The sequence below is a fragment of the Camarhynchus parvulus genome, chromosome 12, assembly GCF_901933205.1.
Source record: "Camarhynchus parvulus chromosome 12, STF_HiC, whole genome shotgun sequence".
Taxonomy (NCBI): Eukaryota; Metazoa; Chordata; class Aves; order Passeriformes; family Thraupidae; genus Camarhynchus; species Camarhynchus parvulus.
In genome coordinates this window covers 19,063,907-19,082,196 of record NC_044582.1, presented here as the reverse complement: position 1 = coordinate 19,082,196, position 18,290 = coordinate 19,063,907, and positions in this window count along the sequence as shown.

Here is an 18,290-nt window from a genome sequence, read left to right as displayed (position 1 = left end):
GCTGGCACAGCTGGCATAGCACTGGCACTGCCAGCCAGGCCAGGGGATGCTCCCAGCTCCAGCCCCTCCATCCCTGCAGCCCATACCCACAGCTGGGAGAGCACCAGAGAGCTCAGGAAGAGATTTTTCCTTCAGATAATGCATGGGAGGCCAATGACTTTCAGTGCTGCTTTCAACACTGCTTCAAATACCAGAATTCCCTGCATCCTTCCTGAGCAGGGCACTGGGCTTGCACCCACCTCCTCTGCCCTAATGCTGCCTCCATCTCTAAGAGAATTCATTCCGATGAAAGGATTCACTTGGCAGAGAGGTTTCAAACATCCCAGCTCCTACACATCTGCTGTATTTTCCATAGTGCTTCATTCCACCTCAACGGGAGGAGTTACACCCCAGGAAATTCCCAAGGGACAGGCAGTGAAAATCCAGGGATGGGGAGGTGGCTGCACTAAAGCCCCCCAGAGCAGCTCCAGGATTGCAGGGATGAGAGCAGGGTTGGTCACTGCAGACAAATGAGATTAGCACAGCAAGACACGGGATGATTAAAACACTTGTCCTTATGCAAAATTCAGCAGATATTCCCAAATGTCCGTGGCAGACAAATTGCACCATCTGGTCAGCGAGATAAAGTCTTTAAACAAGAACTTTGCAGGCCGAAGGTTCTCAGCTGTGAAAGCAGGTCATGCTGGTGCCCTGTGATTTGCCAAATCGAGGGCAACCCGCTCTTCCTCTCTCTCCCACTTCACTGCAACACTAAAAACCACATATGGTGCCTTCCCAAAGTGACACTGCCCAGAAGAACAAAGGATCTGATCTCAACCCTCTCTTTTTTACAGGGATAATTCCCTGTTTTGTCTGGTTCCAGCTGATTGCTAAAACACCATTTTTCCTGTTAGGAAGCTATCTAATTAATAAATACATTTATATGTAAACTAATTAATAAATATGGTCTATCTTAATTTATTTACCACATATTCAGCAGGCTCTGGAGCCCTTTGAGCAGTGCCTGTGGAACCACAGAGGAATTTCTCACATCACGTCTGTGAAACGAGCCCAGGAATCAGAGGGAGCCCCCCAAACCCCAATAAATGAACATCTGGGGCAAAGGCTGGGACAGTCCCTCCATTTATCTCAGCCCAGCTGGGTCAGCCCTCCGTGCAGGAGCCCACATCACACACCTGGAAGCTGGCCATGATTTTGGCAGGTGCAGGCAGAGCTCCCAGCCCAGGTAAGGAGGGCACAGCTGGAGCCTTTCCCCAGGCTGGCAGGGCCAGGGCGCCTGGAGACAGCTCCTGAGCGGTGAAACCACAAAATCCATGCTGGGAGAGAGATGGACTGACACTACATAACGGCCTCGGTGCCTGGACAGAGGCAGGAGCTCTGAAGGAGCAGCAGCCCTGCACAGGGGAAGATCTGCCTTGTCAGTGTGAGTTCACAAACCCAGCAGCCTTAATTACTGTTTTATGCATTGTACTAATTTCCTTGATTGTGCTGTGAAATCAAAACACATAATGAAGACCTTTTCCCCCTCTAATAAAAGCTGTCAAAGTAAATAAATATTCATCCCCATCTGCCCCTCTGGATGAAAGGAGAATTAATTGATGATTTTCAGAGCTCTGTAACCTCCTGCCCGGTGCTCTGCTCGCTGAGGGCTTTATGCGGAGTCTGCCTTGCTGAGATCCTGTTAATGCAAGTTTAAAATCAGACAGGCAGGGTGCACTCAATCAAATCTGTTTGCTAGGCTGCAGCACACAGCCAAACACCCATCTGTTCCTCAGGAGCTGGGTGCAAGCTGGTGTCTCACTGCCAGCAGCAGACTGCTCTCAGATACGCTGGGTGCAGCCCTGAGCCCTGTGTCCATCAGGACACCTGCACAGACCCTGAGCTCCCTGCTCTGAGTAAGTTACTCCGGGTTGGAGTCCAGCCCTGAGCACTGTGCCCATCAGAACACCTGCACAGACCCTGATTTCCATGGTCTGAGTAAGTTACTCTGGGTTGGAGCCCAGCCCTGAGCACTGTGCCCATCAGAACACATGCACAGACTCTGATTTCCATGGTCTGAGTAAGTTACTCCGGGTTGGAGCCAGCCCTGAGCCCTGTGTCCATCAGGACACCTGCACAGACCCTGAGCTCCCTGCTCTGAGTAAGTTACTCCGGGTTGGAGCCAGCCCTGAGCCCTGTGTCCATCAGGACACCTGCACAGACCCTGATTTCCATGGTCTGAGTAAGTTACTCCGGGTTGGAGCCAGCCATGAGCCCTGTGTCCATCAGGACACCTGCACAGACCCTGATTTCCATGGTCTGAGTAAGTTACTCCGGGTTGGAGCCAGCCCTGAGCCCTGTGTCCATCAGGACACCTGCACAGACCCTGAGCTCCGTGCTCTAAGTTACTCCGGGCTGGAGCCAGCCCTGAGCCCCGTGCTGGGTTTTGGACCCTGCTGGGGATGAAGGGAAGCAAACGCAGCTGGGTGATGAGCAGGAGATCTGCCCCCATCTGGGGGTGACCTCTTTCCCTGCCATTCCTGCAGATTTGGGGTGCAGATGTTCCGGGGGGCAGCTGGGCAAGGGGAGAGGCTGCAGGTGCTGCTCTTTCCCAGGAGGGCACAGCCATGCCTGGAGAGGCTCCGGGAGGATGTGAGGACATTGAAAAATCCGTTTGCAGTGCGGATCTAACTCCTCCTTGTCACACAGGATCCTGGAATGGGAGCGTGCGCACCGTGCCAGGATGAGAGGCAATAATCACAAAGGTAAATGCCACTCCAGGGGTTTATTTCCCGTGACATTTGCAGGAGCAGCCCTGGCTGGACATTCTGCGTGTCCCAACTGCTACAGCCTTCCAGGAACTGCAGGGATGGACATGGGGGTCACTGCAGGTGAGCAAACATCAATGGAGCACAGGACAGAGCCCATGGAATGAGGAGGAGGCGCAGATTCCCAGGAAAGCCAACCCCACCCTTCCACAGCTGTCCCAGGAGCACATCCCTGCCCAGCCTGTGCAAACCAGCAGCTCTGGGGCTGGGGGATTGCAGCCAGCACTGAGCAGGGTAATCAATGCAGAGCCCAGGAGCAAAAGCTCCAGCTCCACACTTTGCAGGCAGACACGCTGGAACAAGACAGGAGTGCCAGGTTTGTGAGAGCACTGGTGTGGGGGATGTATCCATATTTTATATGGATATATTCTCACACCTATAGATCTCCTGAAAAGGAAAATCCATCTCATTCAGAACCAGATGCTGGACAGGAATTCATTAAGATGAATGAAGCTACTTCATTCCCCTTTAGTGCCTGGAGGATGGAAACTCAGGCAATATTGCCTCTCCCTGGCATCAGAGCACTCCATTTCTCCCCGAAGTTCTCAACAATAATTCATGTCTCTGCATGGCATTGATCAGCCAGTCTTTGAGATCCTGTTCTTTTGTCTACATCTCCTCTTGCACTCAGCTCCTAAGAGCACGGGGAAGAAAGGTTTCTGGCAGGAAAGATAAAAACTATTTATTGTACTGACCTTTTTGATTAATGGGTGGAGTTAGGTGTGAAATCATTTTTATCAGGCGAACATAATGACTTGCAGGACAACAAAAAGGGCATTTCAATTTTTTATCAAAACCCTCAGCGAGAGCACAATCCCCCAAGGTGAACTCTGGGGACAGCCCAAGTAGCCAGGAGTGAATAAATATCTTATAACTCTGGGATTAGCTGAGGACTGGCTCATGAATCAGCAGGGATCATTTGAAGGAGCCAGGCTCTCCTGCTCCCTGCCCATGGAGAGCGATTCCATCAGTGTGCTGAGGAGATGGAGCCAGGCAAACCTGGGCACTGCACTTTCTAAATAACTCTGTTAGCAACTCCACCTCCACTGGGCCCCGTGCTCTGAAATCATCCACTTGAGCCTAATTAAGCAGACATTAATGAGATCAGAGTGTCTGACTGCATGTTGGTCTCTCAAAACATGATAAAGCCACCCCATTTTTTAGCACAGTGCTGCAGGAACCTGTCTGCCCACTGTTTATCAGCACACAAAGTCCCAGCAAAACCATGGAAGTGCTTCCTTGGACCCTGTGACCTGACCTGGGCTCAGGATATTCCATGGAAACCAAATCAAACCTGCACACACACAGCTATACCAGGCAGCTCACAATACACATGAAGGCTTGTGTACATTAAAAAATGCATTTTGGATCACTGGTTGAATTAATGAGCCCTTAAAACTTGTTCAGAATTAACCCTCCTGACCCCCACCTGATGGGGTTTGAGCTGTGTTTACCCAGCACTGAATCCTCCCAGGCCCTGGAAAACTCTGTCTGACACTTGATCCCCTCCCATTTCCCTGCATTTGATTGCAGCAACTGGAGCACACAGACCTGGGTGCTTAAGGCTATAAAAGTGGAAGTGTTTCAAGGCAAAATAGCCTTTTAATAACACTTTTTAAGCCCGGCATGGCTGAGATTGCAGGCTGTGGTAACAAAGCAAGGATGGTTTTGGCAGAGGGCTGGAAAGGGCAGAGTTCTGTTGTCTTTGTACCCCCAGCCTTCTCCAGCCAGAGAGAGACGATTTGGAAATAAAACAAGGGCTCCTGGGGTGGTCTGCAGACTGGGAGGGTGGGAAGTGTCCCCAGAGGGTTTGGAGCATCCCTGGGGTTTGGGCTCTCTGGGGGATTTGGTTCTCTCTGGGGTGCAGGGATGGAGCTGTCCCTGTCCCTGTCCCCGCTGCACCCCGAGCATTTCCTGGGCTCACCCACTCCAGGGCATCATCATGGGGACTTTGGAACTCATTTCTCTCTGCCCCTCTCCCTGCATAATTTCCAATAAGCCTCCCAGGCAAGCAGCAAGGAGAGCTCCACGGAAAGCAGTGGCAGGCTTTGAAGTTGGAGTCTCTGTTCTGTTTCCAGACAGATTTTGATTTAATGATAGATGCCTGCCCTGCCAGGGAAGAAATTTCGTAATGAATCAAGCAATGTGGGTGTAAATAGAACCCAGGAGAGAGGAGAGCAGGAGCAGAGGACAGGCTGGGCTTCGAGTGCAGCCCAGCTGGGCTCAGCTCTGGGCTCAGCCACCCCTCAGGCTTTGCCCTGGGGTAAAAGCCTGACTGGGGCTCGTTTTCCCATTTCGCCCTCCACAAAAAGCAGATCTCACCCTGCTCAGGGAGCCCTTTGGGACCTTTCCTGCTTTGTGTCCATTCCCATCCCATTCCTGCAGAGGCACCGGCGCCTCTCCCCTCAGTCACCCTGCTCAGCTGAGATTGCAGAGATCCCTTCACATATTTTGGGGGGAAATGGCCCCACAGGCTGGGGACACTGCATGCAGCGCCCACCAGCTGCTTCCATCCACTGCCAGCAGCCAGCTGCAAGGGAACTCCTCTCCCAACTCCCCACCTATGCTCACCCTCAGCCATGTGCAGCTGTAATTCCATCTGGAATGGTGGAAAACGCACTTCCTTTCTCTCTCAAGATTTATCTTCCAGTTCATGCATGTGGTGCTGATATTCATCTTAAAAAGCAGCAGCGAGATGAACCCACTGTGACTTCCATTTCTCAGATCCAACATCCTTGTCAGAACTGGAGAGCTTAAGTGCTCTTCCCTTCACACCTATTAGGTTGGAACAAGCCTTAAAAGCATAAATAACCTTCCCCACAGCATAATGAAAGACCTTATTACAGCCTGGGATTAATTCTTTCTAATCTATTTACAAGCAAAAAGGTCGAACTCAAATTTGACAGTGAGGAAGGGAGGCAGGACTCATTATCTCCAGAAAGAGTGGAGAAAATGGATGAGCATAAGCAGAAGATAGTTTTGGAGCTTGAATCCATGTCCCAGCCTCTAATTAAAAATTACCCAGCAAGGCACTGCCTTGCAAACACCATTAGCTACAGGAAAAATGAAATTCCTAATTACTGAGCAAAAATATTTTGATCTCAACTTTTTTTTTTTTTTTTAAAAGCCATCTTTACCGTTCAAACCCTCCTTCCACTCCTTTTCCTTCTCCATGTAACAGCTCTGCTTTATCCTTTTATTATCAAAGGACCAGCAGGACATGATCACACATGGAGCACTGATTATTTTTGTCATTAAGCTGCCCTCACAAACCTCACCTTGCTGCCCACGAATCCCATCCCATTCCCTCTGGCTGCAGCCGTGGGCATGAGAGGCAAAGCTGGGCTGAGGATGTTCCTTACTCAGCTCTGCTGTCAAAGCTCTGGAGAACAGCCTTGGAACTGGTCAGAACTGGTGGAGAAAAGGGGCAATTCCTGCAATTCCTGCCATTCCTGCCGTTCCTGCAGTTCCTGCAGCTGTTGGGCTGGCTGGGGAATGGGCAGGACCAGGCTGGGGGTGGCTGTGGAGCCCCGGGATGGCGCACGCAGTGCCCCGGGTGAGCGCACTCCTCATCCACCCGGGATCTGGCAACGGGCTGCGCTCTGCCTGGCGGGCTCTGCTGTTCCTGAGGCTGTGCCTCCCTCTCCAGGCAGCCCAGGGGCTGGCGCTGCTGCTGGCTCTTTCATCCAGCCCAATTTCCTCCCGATAGCCCATCTAACCCTGCCCTCGGTCGCTTCGAGACCATTCCCCCTTGTCCTCTCACTGCCCTTGTCATTATTAGCTCTAATAATTACCATTCTTGTATTATTTGCATTGATGCTCCTTGAGTAGCTGACTGCACTCCCTGGGCATCAGAGGAGTCAGTGGCCAGAGATAATTTGTACTTATTCCATGTGCTAAGTGTATTTGTACGTGTTTATTGCATTTAAGTGTGCAGCCAATTTATTTCTTTAACTCTGTGAGAAGAGTGCCAGGAGGTTTTTCAGTTTGTTTCCATCTTCCCCAGCTGTAAATAAACCCAAGCTCATTAAGAGCCCTGCACTGCTCCATTAGTGCTGGAGCTGGTGCTGCCAGCCTGGGCAGGATCTTATTCCTGCCTCAAGAATCCCATGGAATTACAGTGCCTAACAGAGCAGGAATCAGTGGAGAAGGGGAACAGAGCTCCTGGAGCCTGCCCAAAACACCACTCAGGGCAATTCCTACTAGAAAAACATGCAAATGCCATTATTTTTATGGGGTGCTGCTTCCCTGAGCCAGGCAGAGGGCTGTGGGCACTGGAGGATGCCCTTTTATCTGAGAGCCAGCCTGAGGAATCAGATCCCGATCACCCACTGCTCTTTCTGCTCTTTCTAATGCAGAGAGAGCTTTGCTGTGCCTGGAGCTGGGCTCTGAAGGGCTGGCAGAGGATGCCTGGGTGCTGTGCCTCCTGCCTGGGCACTGGGAATAAACAGCACCAAGCCAGAAATCTCCAGCAGCGAGAGCTCAGGGAATTCCACCCCTGCCTGGGCTGGCCCAGCACAGCAAATCTGTCATCTCTCCCAAAATCCTGTGAGCACAGAGCTCTTGGGGCAGCTGAGGGGCCTGGAACAGAGCAAACTGCAGCCAGAGCCACCCAACATCCCTTTTACAGGGGCTTATTCCCAGGGAATTCAAGTACCTGCAGGAAGGGGCCAGGAGCTCAGAGCTTCATCCTCGGGCAGAAAGGTTGGAGTTTATTCTGAACAGCTCTGGAGATTCCTGGTGCTAAAGAAAGGAGGGTTGAGGAAAAAAGAAAAAGAAAATAAAAGGAGAAGCAGAAATCATGAGGAGTTTGAAATCCCAGACTAAATAAACAGGATTATTGACACTGCCTGAGCTGAACAGGTTTCCTGCCCGGGGCAGGGAAAAAAAAGGGAGGTGAAAAAGCTTTCCTCAGCTCTGGGAGGGGCAGGAAGGGGAGCAGATTTGGGGAGTGGGAGCAGATTTGGGGTGGGAATGGAAGAATGGCAGGAGATTTTGGGAATAGGAGCAGATTTTGGGGGTGGGAGCAGATTTGGGGAGAGGCAGGAATGGGAGCAGATTTGGGGAATGGGAGCAGATTTTGGGAATGGAGGAATGGGAGCAGATTTTGGGGGTGGGAACAGATTTTGGGGGTAGCAGGAATGGGAGCAGATTTTGGGCACCATCTGGTTTTTCAGACATCTCAGAGCCCTGAGCCCAGCCCTGTGCCTGGGGATGGAACTGCAGAACCATGGAGCCAAAATCCCTGGAATCCCTGCAGAAACGGCGCTTTTGAACACTTCCTCCCTGCTGTGGGCTTAATCAAGGGATAATTAGGGTTTGGTAAAGCCTGTGACCTTTCTGCTCCGCTCTCTCTGTGCTCCTCAGGAAAGGGAGGGGATGAGAGGCTGCCCAGCCTGCAGCCCCGCTCCCTCTGAGCACCTGTGGCTTCCCAAGCAGGCTCCAGCATCCCTTCCACCCCCTCCCCACCCTTCCCAGAGCACAGGAGAGCTCCAGCAGATTCCTCCTGATTCTCATTTTTCACAAACGTAATTATCAGTGGATGAGTCTCAGCAACTATTCAAAAGGATTTTCAAAAATCGCTTTTAAATAAGGCTTATAAAGCCCTTATAAAACTCCTTTCCAAAATCCAGGCATCCATTTCTGAAAACAAGTCTGGAATAGCCTGTTATCACTATTTATGTCTTCATTTTTTGAGTTTGCAGCTCATTTTCTGACACTCGCAGGGTGTTTAAACAATTTGGCTGCGTCCTCCGGATAATTATAATGAGCTACAGCCTCCCAGAGCCCCCCAGAAAATGTGATTCTGCTCATGCTGACTTAATCTGGCTACAGCATTCATGCTCTCCCCTGGGAATAGTTACAAGATGTAGAGGGCTTCTTGCCAGAACAGGGGAAAAAGGAAAAGCGGCCACTTGTGATTGTTCCCTCACCTTTCCACCCCTCTGCCCGCCTGGCACCCGGGGGCTGGGGAAAATCCCCTCCAAGCCAAAGCCCTGGGCCTGCAGCAACACATCTGCCACTTACTGCCAATGAATTCGGGGTAGAGATCCCTTGGGGCTTGCAAATACTGCATGGCAAGTGGACATAAATGTGAATTGTTGGCCTGGGATAAACCTGAGCTGCCTGTGCAAGGCGCTGCCAGGGCAGGGCAGCACGGCTGCTGTGGCAGGGATGGATTTTCCCTCGGGGCTGCTGAGGCTGGGCTCCGTGGGGAGCTGAGCAATTCTCCCAGCAGAGCCCAAACCAGACCTGTCAGAGTTGAGGACATCCCTCTGTCTGTCCTGGACTGCCAAACCCCTGCCAGGGGCTCAGGGACCCTGGCACAGAGCCCAAGACACCTGTGGGTTTGATTATGACCCATGGAGCAAATTACCAACCTTACATGAGGATCTGCAAGCCACGGCAGTTTAAGTAGAATGATAGTGAATTTATCACAGGGTGAAAAATAGATTTTTGGGGTTTTTAGAATGGGGGTTCAGGGGGCAACATGGAGGAATCTGGACGTGTCCAGCCTTTCTCCTCCTTCTTCTTGGCCTCCATCTCCTGCTGTGATGGTGGCACTTTTGGATTGGTTTAGAGTAGAAGCTCACTGTCTAACATAGGTGATAGGTATTGGGAAGTTATTGTAAACATTGTACACGTAGTTTTTAGTATAAAAAGATAACACCACCCCGGGGCAGGCAGAGTGCCTCTGTCTGTCCTGCTGAGCAGACCTCGGCTGGACAGGAGAAAGAATTTTATAGATAAGATACAATAAACAACCTTGAGACTGAGAACTGAAGAGCTCTGACTCCTTCTCTGACTGCCAGACTGGGAAAAGAGACTTTCTAATGTACCTCAAAGTCACTGTGAGCAGCAGAGACCCCGAGACAGACCCTGGAACCCTCCTGGGGGGCTGGGCTGTGGGAAGGGGGCTCTGGGGCACCAGAGGCAGGGACAGCACCCAGCAGGCATGGGAGCCAGCAGAGCTCTGCTCCCAGCCAGCAGGGAACCCATCCAGGCTCCACTCAGAACTAGAGATGCCCCAGAGGGGTCTCCTCCTCCCAAGGGGATTTGGGATCCTCCTGAAGGGAGCCGCGAGGATGATGGAGAGGGACCTGGAGAGCCAGGACGCAGGGAATGGCTTCAAACTGACAGAGAGCAGGGTTAGGTGGGATATTGGGGATAAATCCTTCCCTGGCAGGGTGGGCAGCCCTGGCACAGGGTGCCCAGAGCAGCTGGGGCTGCCCCTGGACCCCTGGCAGTGCCCAAGGCCGGGCTGGGGGTGATCTGAGACAGTGGGAGGTGTCCCCCCATGGCAGGGGTGGCACTGGGTGGGATTTAAGGTCCCTCCTTGCCCAAACCATTCTGGGATTTTCCACAGAGCCCTTTGCTCTCAGCCAGGGCCCAAAGGGACAGGAAAGCCTGGGAAAGCTGCGGGTGCTGCACAGCCACCCCACCCCGCACTGCAGACCTGCAATGGGGCGATTTGGCTGGACAGGACCAAGGAACAACAGGAGGATCTTTCTGGATTGCTGGGAATCCCCAAAGACCCAGCAGTGCCACAGGACTGGTGAAGAGCACATCCTGTACAGACTGGGATTTTTACTTCCCCATCATTATCGTTACTATTGCTGTAATTATTATTATTATCTGTATTTTTTATAGCATCCCACACCACCATGACAGAGCTGGATCACTGCTGGATGTGCTGGTGAGGCCCTGCAGAGCCATTCCCCAGCCCTGCCTGCCCTGCCCAGCTGCAGGGGCTCCTCACCAACCCCTGAGCTATGGAAGGTTTGCCTAAACACCTGCCAGGCAGGGAGCAGCCAATTAACCGGCTGTAATTAAGGCTGATCACGCGGTGATTTGAGCAGGACCTGGGTGAAAAGGGCACCAGGGCCTCCCATCACTCATTAATGTTGATAAAACGCTGCAGCTCCTCACTAAGCAGGTGCCCATCAAGGCTGCCCTGCCAAATTGCAGCACAAGTTGTTTTAATTAATCCAGGGCAGGTGCTGCACGGGGATAGACAATGAAGGGGAGCTTGGGGTTAGGCATTAACAACTGGATTGGTACCAGAGATGAGATGGTTCCCACCCTGTGTGTCAGCAAATCCAGGTGGAAAAGGCTTGTCTTCTTTCTAGTAACAACACACAATACACCATTGTTAAGTTTAAAACCTTCTACTACCTTACTGAACATATTTTCCTACAGTGTTAAGGTCTATCTTAACCAAGCCTAAAACTCGAGCTATTGTTTTACATCCTTGCTTGCTGTATCCATTGTAACTCTTTCTACCTTTAGACTTTGCAGCTGCAGCTAACTCTGAGCTTTCCGTTCCTTGTTTCTAAAGCTGCTTTGACAGCTCTCTGCAAATCCTCTTACCTTTGCTATTTCCCACAGGTGGCACTCCACAGACCGCCCAGAACAGACCCACAGGGGCCAATGAGTGAACTGAACCAGCTGTGGGGCGCTGTGGTCGGGAGGGACCCCACAGACGATCCCATTCCAGGGACACCTCCCACCATCCCAGGGTGTCCCAGCCCCATCCAGCCCGGCCCTGGGCGCTCCCAGGGATGCAGGGGCAGCCCCAGCCTTGCTCTGCACCCCGGGTGAGGATGCCTGCCCCGCCTGGGTGCCCCTGCCCCGTGGGGACCCCATGGGTGCTGCCAGAGCCCCACAGTGCTGCCAGCCCTGCAGCTCTGCTGCAATGACACATCTGAGAGAGGAAAACAAAGCTATTTATTGCTTATACTGAGCTTTTTTTTTGAGTGGATGCCTTGATTATGACGTAATGGTATAAATGCATAAAAAAGAACCAGACAAAACCAACATAAATCAGATTTAACGTGGGTGAGTCAGCTAAGCTCAGCTGGGTGCAGAGGATCTCCTGCAATGCCATGACCACACAACGAGCTGTTCCCCACCTGCCCACCCACCTTCTCCAGCAGGCTGCCAAGGCTCTCAGAGGGAATGAAGAACTGGGGTTCCTCGGGTCCCCCTTTTGGAGCCAGCCAGGCTTCCCCAGTACTGGATCCCCAAAGAGGAGCTTCTGATGAGGCACCAGCCCTCAGCTGCCAGCTGGGCCAGGTTTCAGCCCCTGGGCATGCCCTGAGGCAGGACTGCCCATGGAAAGGTCCTGCACCTGCACAGGTCCTGCACAGCCCTCTCATTCCCTCCGTCCTGAGCAAATGTCTCCCTTGTCCTTGAGATCTTCCCATTAAATCCACCCTTGTCTCCTGCAGAAAGCAAGCCTGACCTTTCCCACTGAATCAGAGCCAATTTATTACATATTTTAAATTCATAATGAGATCAAAAGGGATAATGCCCAGATGACCCAGAGATCAGCCCAAGACACGAGAGATAATTGTTCCCTTAATTGCCACGCCTGAATTAAATCACTTGTGCAGGTGTGTGTGTGCTCAGATGGCAGGGACAAAGGAGCTGTCAGAGCCCTGGTAGCTCCTGCTGGGGCTCAGCTGCTCACAGCCCTGCTCACCTGCAGCCCCGGCTGTGCCAGGGCCCCCACACCAGCCAGGGACAGCTGCTCCATTCCTGGGATTCAGGTTTATCCCAGCTCTGGGCAGCTGCGGAGGAGCTCGGACACAGCCCTGGGAGAAGGGCCAGAGGCTGCCCAGGGACCTTGCCCATCCCAGGCTGACCTTGGGATGCAGGGGCAGCCTCAGCTGCCCTGGGCACCGCCTCCCTTATTGGTAAAAACTCCTCTGAAAAGTTTCAGACCCTTCCCCTGTGAGCTGAGCCCGTGCTGAGGCTGCCAGGGAGGCTCTGCAGCCTCTGCACCATCCCCCGGGGGTGACAGGGACACCAAGCACCCCCTCCCTGGCCCTGAGGGGCAGCAGAGCCCTCCTCCCAGCCAGCCCAGCTCTGCCCACAGCCCCCAGCACAGGCAAGGTGGAGAAAGACACCAATCTGCTCCTTACACTGCTTTTTATGCATTATTTATCGGTGGTTAAGCAACTGGGGCTGTTACAAACAGCAGCAAATGAGGGTGGCATTAATTTTAAAGAGTCTGTAATAGCTATCAGGTGGTTACAGGATTTATTATAAATAACTTAGGGATTTGCTGAGTCCTCAAACCTGCACCAACAACTGATCACTGAATAAAAACATTCGAGTGAAGTGCAAGCGCAGGTTATTAACCTGAGTATGAAAACCTCTTTAAACCTGCTAAGAAGGCCCAATTAAAGATAGAGCAGGCATAACAGCCTGTTGCTCCAGTTGCAGGGGAGGTGATCCAAAGCATTAAAAGGTAACATTAAAATGAAAAATGTATGAAGAACCTCTTGCATTTCCAGGGCAAGGTGGGAGCAGCCCCAGAGCTGCTGTTCCACACTCCCACCCGCGGGAAGGAGGAGATTGCATCTCCCAGGCAGCTGGGTGAGCAGGGAGCAGCTGAGCACAAAGGGGGTTAATAGCAGGTCGCTGAAAGGCTTTGTGGGAGGTTAATCGGGGGAAAAAAAGCACTCAGGGAATTCCCACCAAAAAATCCCCAAAGCCTCTGGCAAGTCCAGCTCCAGGAGGGGAAGATGGGATCAGAGCAGCAAACAGGATTGGGGGCTGTACACAGAGCACAAATCTGCTCTAAACCAGATAAATAAAAATGCTGAGGTCCCCAGGAGATGTTCCGAGCACAAAGAGGAAATGATTGCTTTGGGAGGTCAGGGCAGAGCTCCCAAAAAGCCACTGAGCAGCAGAAACTGCTCAGGGCTCCTTCCCAACCGCAGCTAACCCGGCCCTGCCCAGCAGCTTTAGGCACTCACATTTATGGGGACACCACCTCATCTCGGCCCATCTGCTTTTGCAATGTCAAGAGGAAAGAAAAATTATTTTTTTCCAACAGGTTTGAGAACTTCTTGCCCCAGAAGCTCCCCTGGCCCAGCTCCTGTGCCCAGGCAGGGGCAGCTCCAGCCAGGCCCTGGCAGGCACCAGCCCCTTCCTCCCTCTCACTGCACTACAAACAATTTCCATAGAAACTGGAAATATTCCCTAAACCAACAGAGGCTCCCTTCTTCCCAGCAATTATCTTAAGGTCTGATTTGCATTTTAAATGTCACCTGTATAAATTAAAACTGTTTACTGCTCGCAGTGTCATTATTCTGAGTCATCTGGCAACAGCCAGCTACAGGCTTGCTTTGTTTGCAGCAGAAAGCTGCACACGAGAGCATCCCCTGGAGCCCTCCGGGGCTGCCTCCTGTGCCACAGGTGCCTGGCAGCCCCTCCAGGCTGTTGAACGCTCCCTTGTTCCCTGAGCCCGCTCGTTGTGGCAGCGGAGCTGCGGCACAGCAGCGCTCGGGGCGCATTTGCAGCTGTGCTGCTGCAGACTGCACAGCTGCTCTCCCCAGCAAGCAGCAGCCCCCATTCCCCAGCCCTGCTCTGCATTCTCCTGCATTCATTTTTCAAAACTTGGAGTCATTTGTAGGTTATAAATGACTTTTTGTTGTTGTTGTTGTTACAGTAAACTTCAAGGACAAACAGAACATCTGCACATTAGAGGAGTTGGAAAAGCACTTTGCTAATTCAGCCAACCAACAGGCTGTGCTCCTAATGGATCCCTGGCAAACTGGGGGGCTCCCAGTTCAGACTGGGAGTCCTCTCCTGACCCACAGAGCTGCCAGGTGGGGCCAGCCCTGAATTCCAGTCCCTGTCCTTGCCAGGGATGCTCTGCTCCATCACACCCCCAGTTTGGCTGATGGAGTCCTCATTTCACTTCTCATTCACTGAGCTGGTAAAACACTCCCAAGACCACCAGTGCAGCCTTTGACCAATCCCCACCTTCCCAAAGCATTTCCAGCACCTCCTCCCCCCATTTCAAACACCCAAGCCGGTGAAAGGCTCTGAAATCTGCCATGCTCAGAGCAGTGGTCCCAGATTTTAGGTGGGGAAAAGCAGAGTCCAGCCAAGCCTACCTGTATCAGAGGGATGGGAACAAGCAGCAGTGATGAGGGGCAGTTTTACAACATTTCACCCCAAAAAAGGCTTTATGAAATGTCCCTCAAAGCCAGGAGAAACTGGAAGGGCAGGTCCTGACCCCTGCAAAACCCCTCTGATAATTACTTGTTAATTACATTCCCCTGTTTCTCATTATTTCATTGTAACAATTCCCAAACATTTTCTTCAATTATTTTCCCATTTTTTTCCCATCCTTCAGACAAATTCTGGCAGATGAACCCAACTACACTTGGGATTGGAAACTGAAGAGGAGCTGCTAAAATCACAGCTCCTGCCTGGAAATTAAAAACTGAGAGAAGAAAGACACTTCCCTTAAATACACCCCAACCAAACCTTCAATTAAAAAAATAAAGCAGAAACATTGAAAATGCAGGAAACCTTCCCCCCAGGCCTGAGCCTCAGCATGGGAGACAAAACATTCTCACTCTTTCCTCTCCAAAGCAGCAGCTCCATTTTCCACCTTTCCTCCCAGGTGAAGCACACCTGGAAACAGAGCCCCACAAGGTGATGCCCTTCAGCACGACTGTCCAGGAGAATTATTATTCTGAGGAAGTTTATGGAATTATTATTGTGTCCAACTTTCCAGTTCAGCTTAGAGATCAGTCTGGGTGAACTAATTCCATCTCCCTAATGATTAAATGCTCCATATTAATCCAACCCCGAGCGGGCAGGTTCAAGCAGCCTGCCTGCCTCTCATTCCCTGCAATAATTACATCTTGACAATCATTTTGTGCCTCCTTGGCTTTCTCTGAATTTGTTGTTTCTTGAAGGAAGCTTTCCTGCACTTCTTGTTGCCATCTGTCCCCACGGGCAGAGCGTGGCCTTGGCAAACCGTGGATTTCCAGATTGGAAAAGCTGCAGGAGCCAGGCAGGGGAACAGCAGGGGGGAATCCCTAAGGACACATCCACAAACCTGGGAATTACAGCTCCTTCCATGCTGTGGCCAGAAATGCTTTGACACAGAAAGAGAACCTCTGGATTCTTCCTAAAAAACCTCCGAGCTGCTCCTGCAGAGAATTCCCTGAAATTCCATCCCAGTGAATCCCAGAGAAACCCCTCAGAGCCCCTTCCTTCTCCTATGTTCCCAGCTGGGAAAAAAGGGGGGAAAAAAGAAAAAGGAAAAAGGAAAAAAAGAAAAAGGAAAAAAAAAAAAAAAGAAAAAAAAAGAAAAAAAAAAAAAAAAAAAGAAAAAAAAAAAAAAAAAAAAAGGAAAAAGAAAAAAGAAAAAGGAAAAAAAAAAAGAAAAAAAAAAAAAAAAAAAAGAAAAAAAGAAAAAAAAAAAAAAAAAAGAAAAAGGAAAAGAAAAAAAAAAAAAAAAGAAAAAAGAAAAAAAAAAAAAAAAAGAAAAAAAAAAAAAAAAAAAAAAAAAAAAAAAAAAAAAGAAAGGAAAAAAAAAAAAAAAAAAAAAGAAAAAGGAAAAAAAAAAAAAAAAGGAAAAAGGAAAAAGGAAAAAGGAAAAAGGAAAGGAAAATAAACCGAAGGAAAGAAGAAAACAAAACAAAAAAAAAAACCAAAACAAACAGAAAAACCAACCAAACAAACAAAACCACCAAAGAACAACAACAAAACCCCAAATCCCTCACGGGGGGTTTTCCTCCAGCCCCTCGGGGGCTGAGGCAGGCTGTGTCCCACTGGAGCTGCCCCAGGGGTACAAGCAGTTCTTCATCTACAGAGTTGGTTTTTATATTTAAACAGGTGTAGGGTGTGTGAGACAGGAGTTTTTTAATGATAATACCACCACAAAATGCCCAGAATGAATGGCTTTTGCTGCTGCTGTATTCATTGTGCAGGCAGAGCTGGCCCTAATTAGATAATATGAGATTTCTTGGCTCACACCAAGCAATTCAGAAGAAAGAGCCTCGTTATTGATGGGACAAACCACACAAAGCAATGGAGCAGAGTTTAATAAAGCAGAGAAGTATCAAAGAGAGAAAGGTTTTAATTCTTAATAAGTAGATCCATGGGTTTCATTAACCAGCGTTCAAAGGGGCTTTTTTAGGGTTGCTTTTATTACCTAATTAATTAAAGCCTGACCAATAAGATAGATTAGTCCAATGGAATTGCATCTTGCATTAATAGCAATACTAATTAATCACGGAGCTGAAGCATTCCTCTGCACTGAGGAGAAATCATCCCAGGGTAAATCTGGAGAGAAAGCTGGAAAAGAGAGGGGAAGGATGGGCTGAGCATGGCTTTGGGATTGTGATGATCATGGCCAGCCCAGCTGACAAAGTGCAGAAATAAAGGTAAAATAATGAGTTAAACCCATTTTAAATGGCATTTCTGAGGTTTTAAATGAACTTTCTAGCCCTTTCCAGGGAGCCATCCTTGCTCTGCCCCGTGCTCCATCTCCTCATCCCTGGGGTGAGCAGGGAGTGATAAACCAGACTGAGCCACAGGGGATGATCCCAACATCTCTGGGAGCTCCCACAAACAGCCTGGACTCCAGGGAATCCCGGGTGTGACATCAGACCTCCTGCTCTTCTCCTTATCACACATTCCCAGACAGAAAAATAAGGGGAAAAAATAAAGAAGGAGAAAAAAAAGATGGAAAAATGAAGGGTAAGGAAGGGAAGAAGAGAGGAAAAAAGAAGGAAAATAAAGGGAAGGAAAAAAGAAAAAAAAGGGGAAAAAATTCCCAAACAACTGCAGCTCTGTTGAATCTGATTTTTCTGCCACCAAATGATGGATAATTATCCTGCCTGCTCTCCTCCTGCCCCCCCAGATCCCAGCTCTGCTGTGGTGCACTCAGCTGCAGGCAGGGAAGCAAAAGGAAAGGACAGGGAATCATTTGCACATAAATATTAAAAAAAGAGAAACTGTAGCTCCCACATAATTTGTTTTTTCATTAAGCAGCGTCTGCGAGCACGGGGATATTTGATCTATTAAAAATGCTTATTTAAATACTCCTCCTAGAGTTAATTTTTCCTCCTGAAGGCTGCTGTAAAAGCTCCATCTCCTCTGGAACACAGCAGGGGGAAAAGCAGTGTTTTTTCAGGCCAGAGGTTTGGCTTCCACATGAAGTTCTGTGCCAGAGCCACGCTGCTGCCACTGCTGTCACAGCACCAGGATGGTGATTCATGGAGCTTTCCAAGAGCCATTCATGTTAGCAATGACTTAGCCCCAGTGAACATTATAAATAATTAACAGTATGCAGATTGCCATTATTGGAAAGCCCCCAGGCCTTACCCAGCGAGTAATTTCAATTATTCAAAAGTATTAATAAACTGAAATATTCTTTTTTTTCCCCACTCATTTAATTTGTCTGGGTTTTTTGGTATTTTAGAGCACCTGCCTTGAGTGTGGAAAAGCCAAGGGAATTCTCCTTGTGATCTTCCAATGCCAAGGGAATTCTCCCCACAATCTCCAGATTCCAGGGAGTGTTTCCCACGATCTCCAAATTCCAGGGACATCTCCCCATGATCTCCAGATTTCAAGGATTGTTCCTCACATTCTCTAAATTCCAGGGAGTTCTCCCAACAATCTCCAAAACCAAGAGAGTTGTACCCACGGTCTCCCAAATCCAGG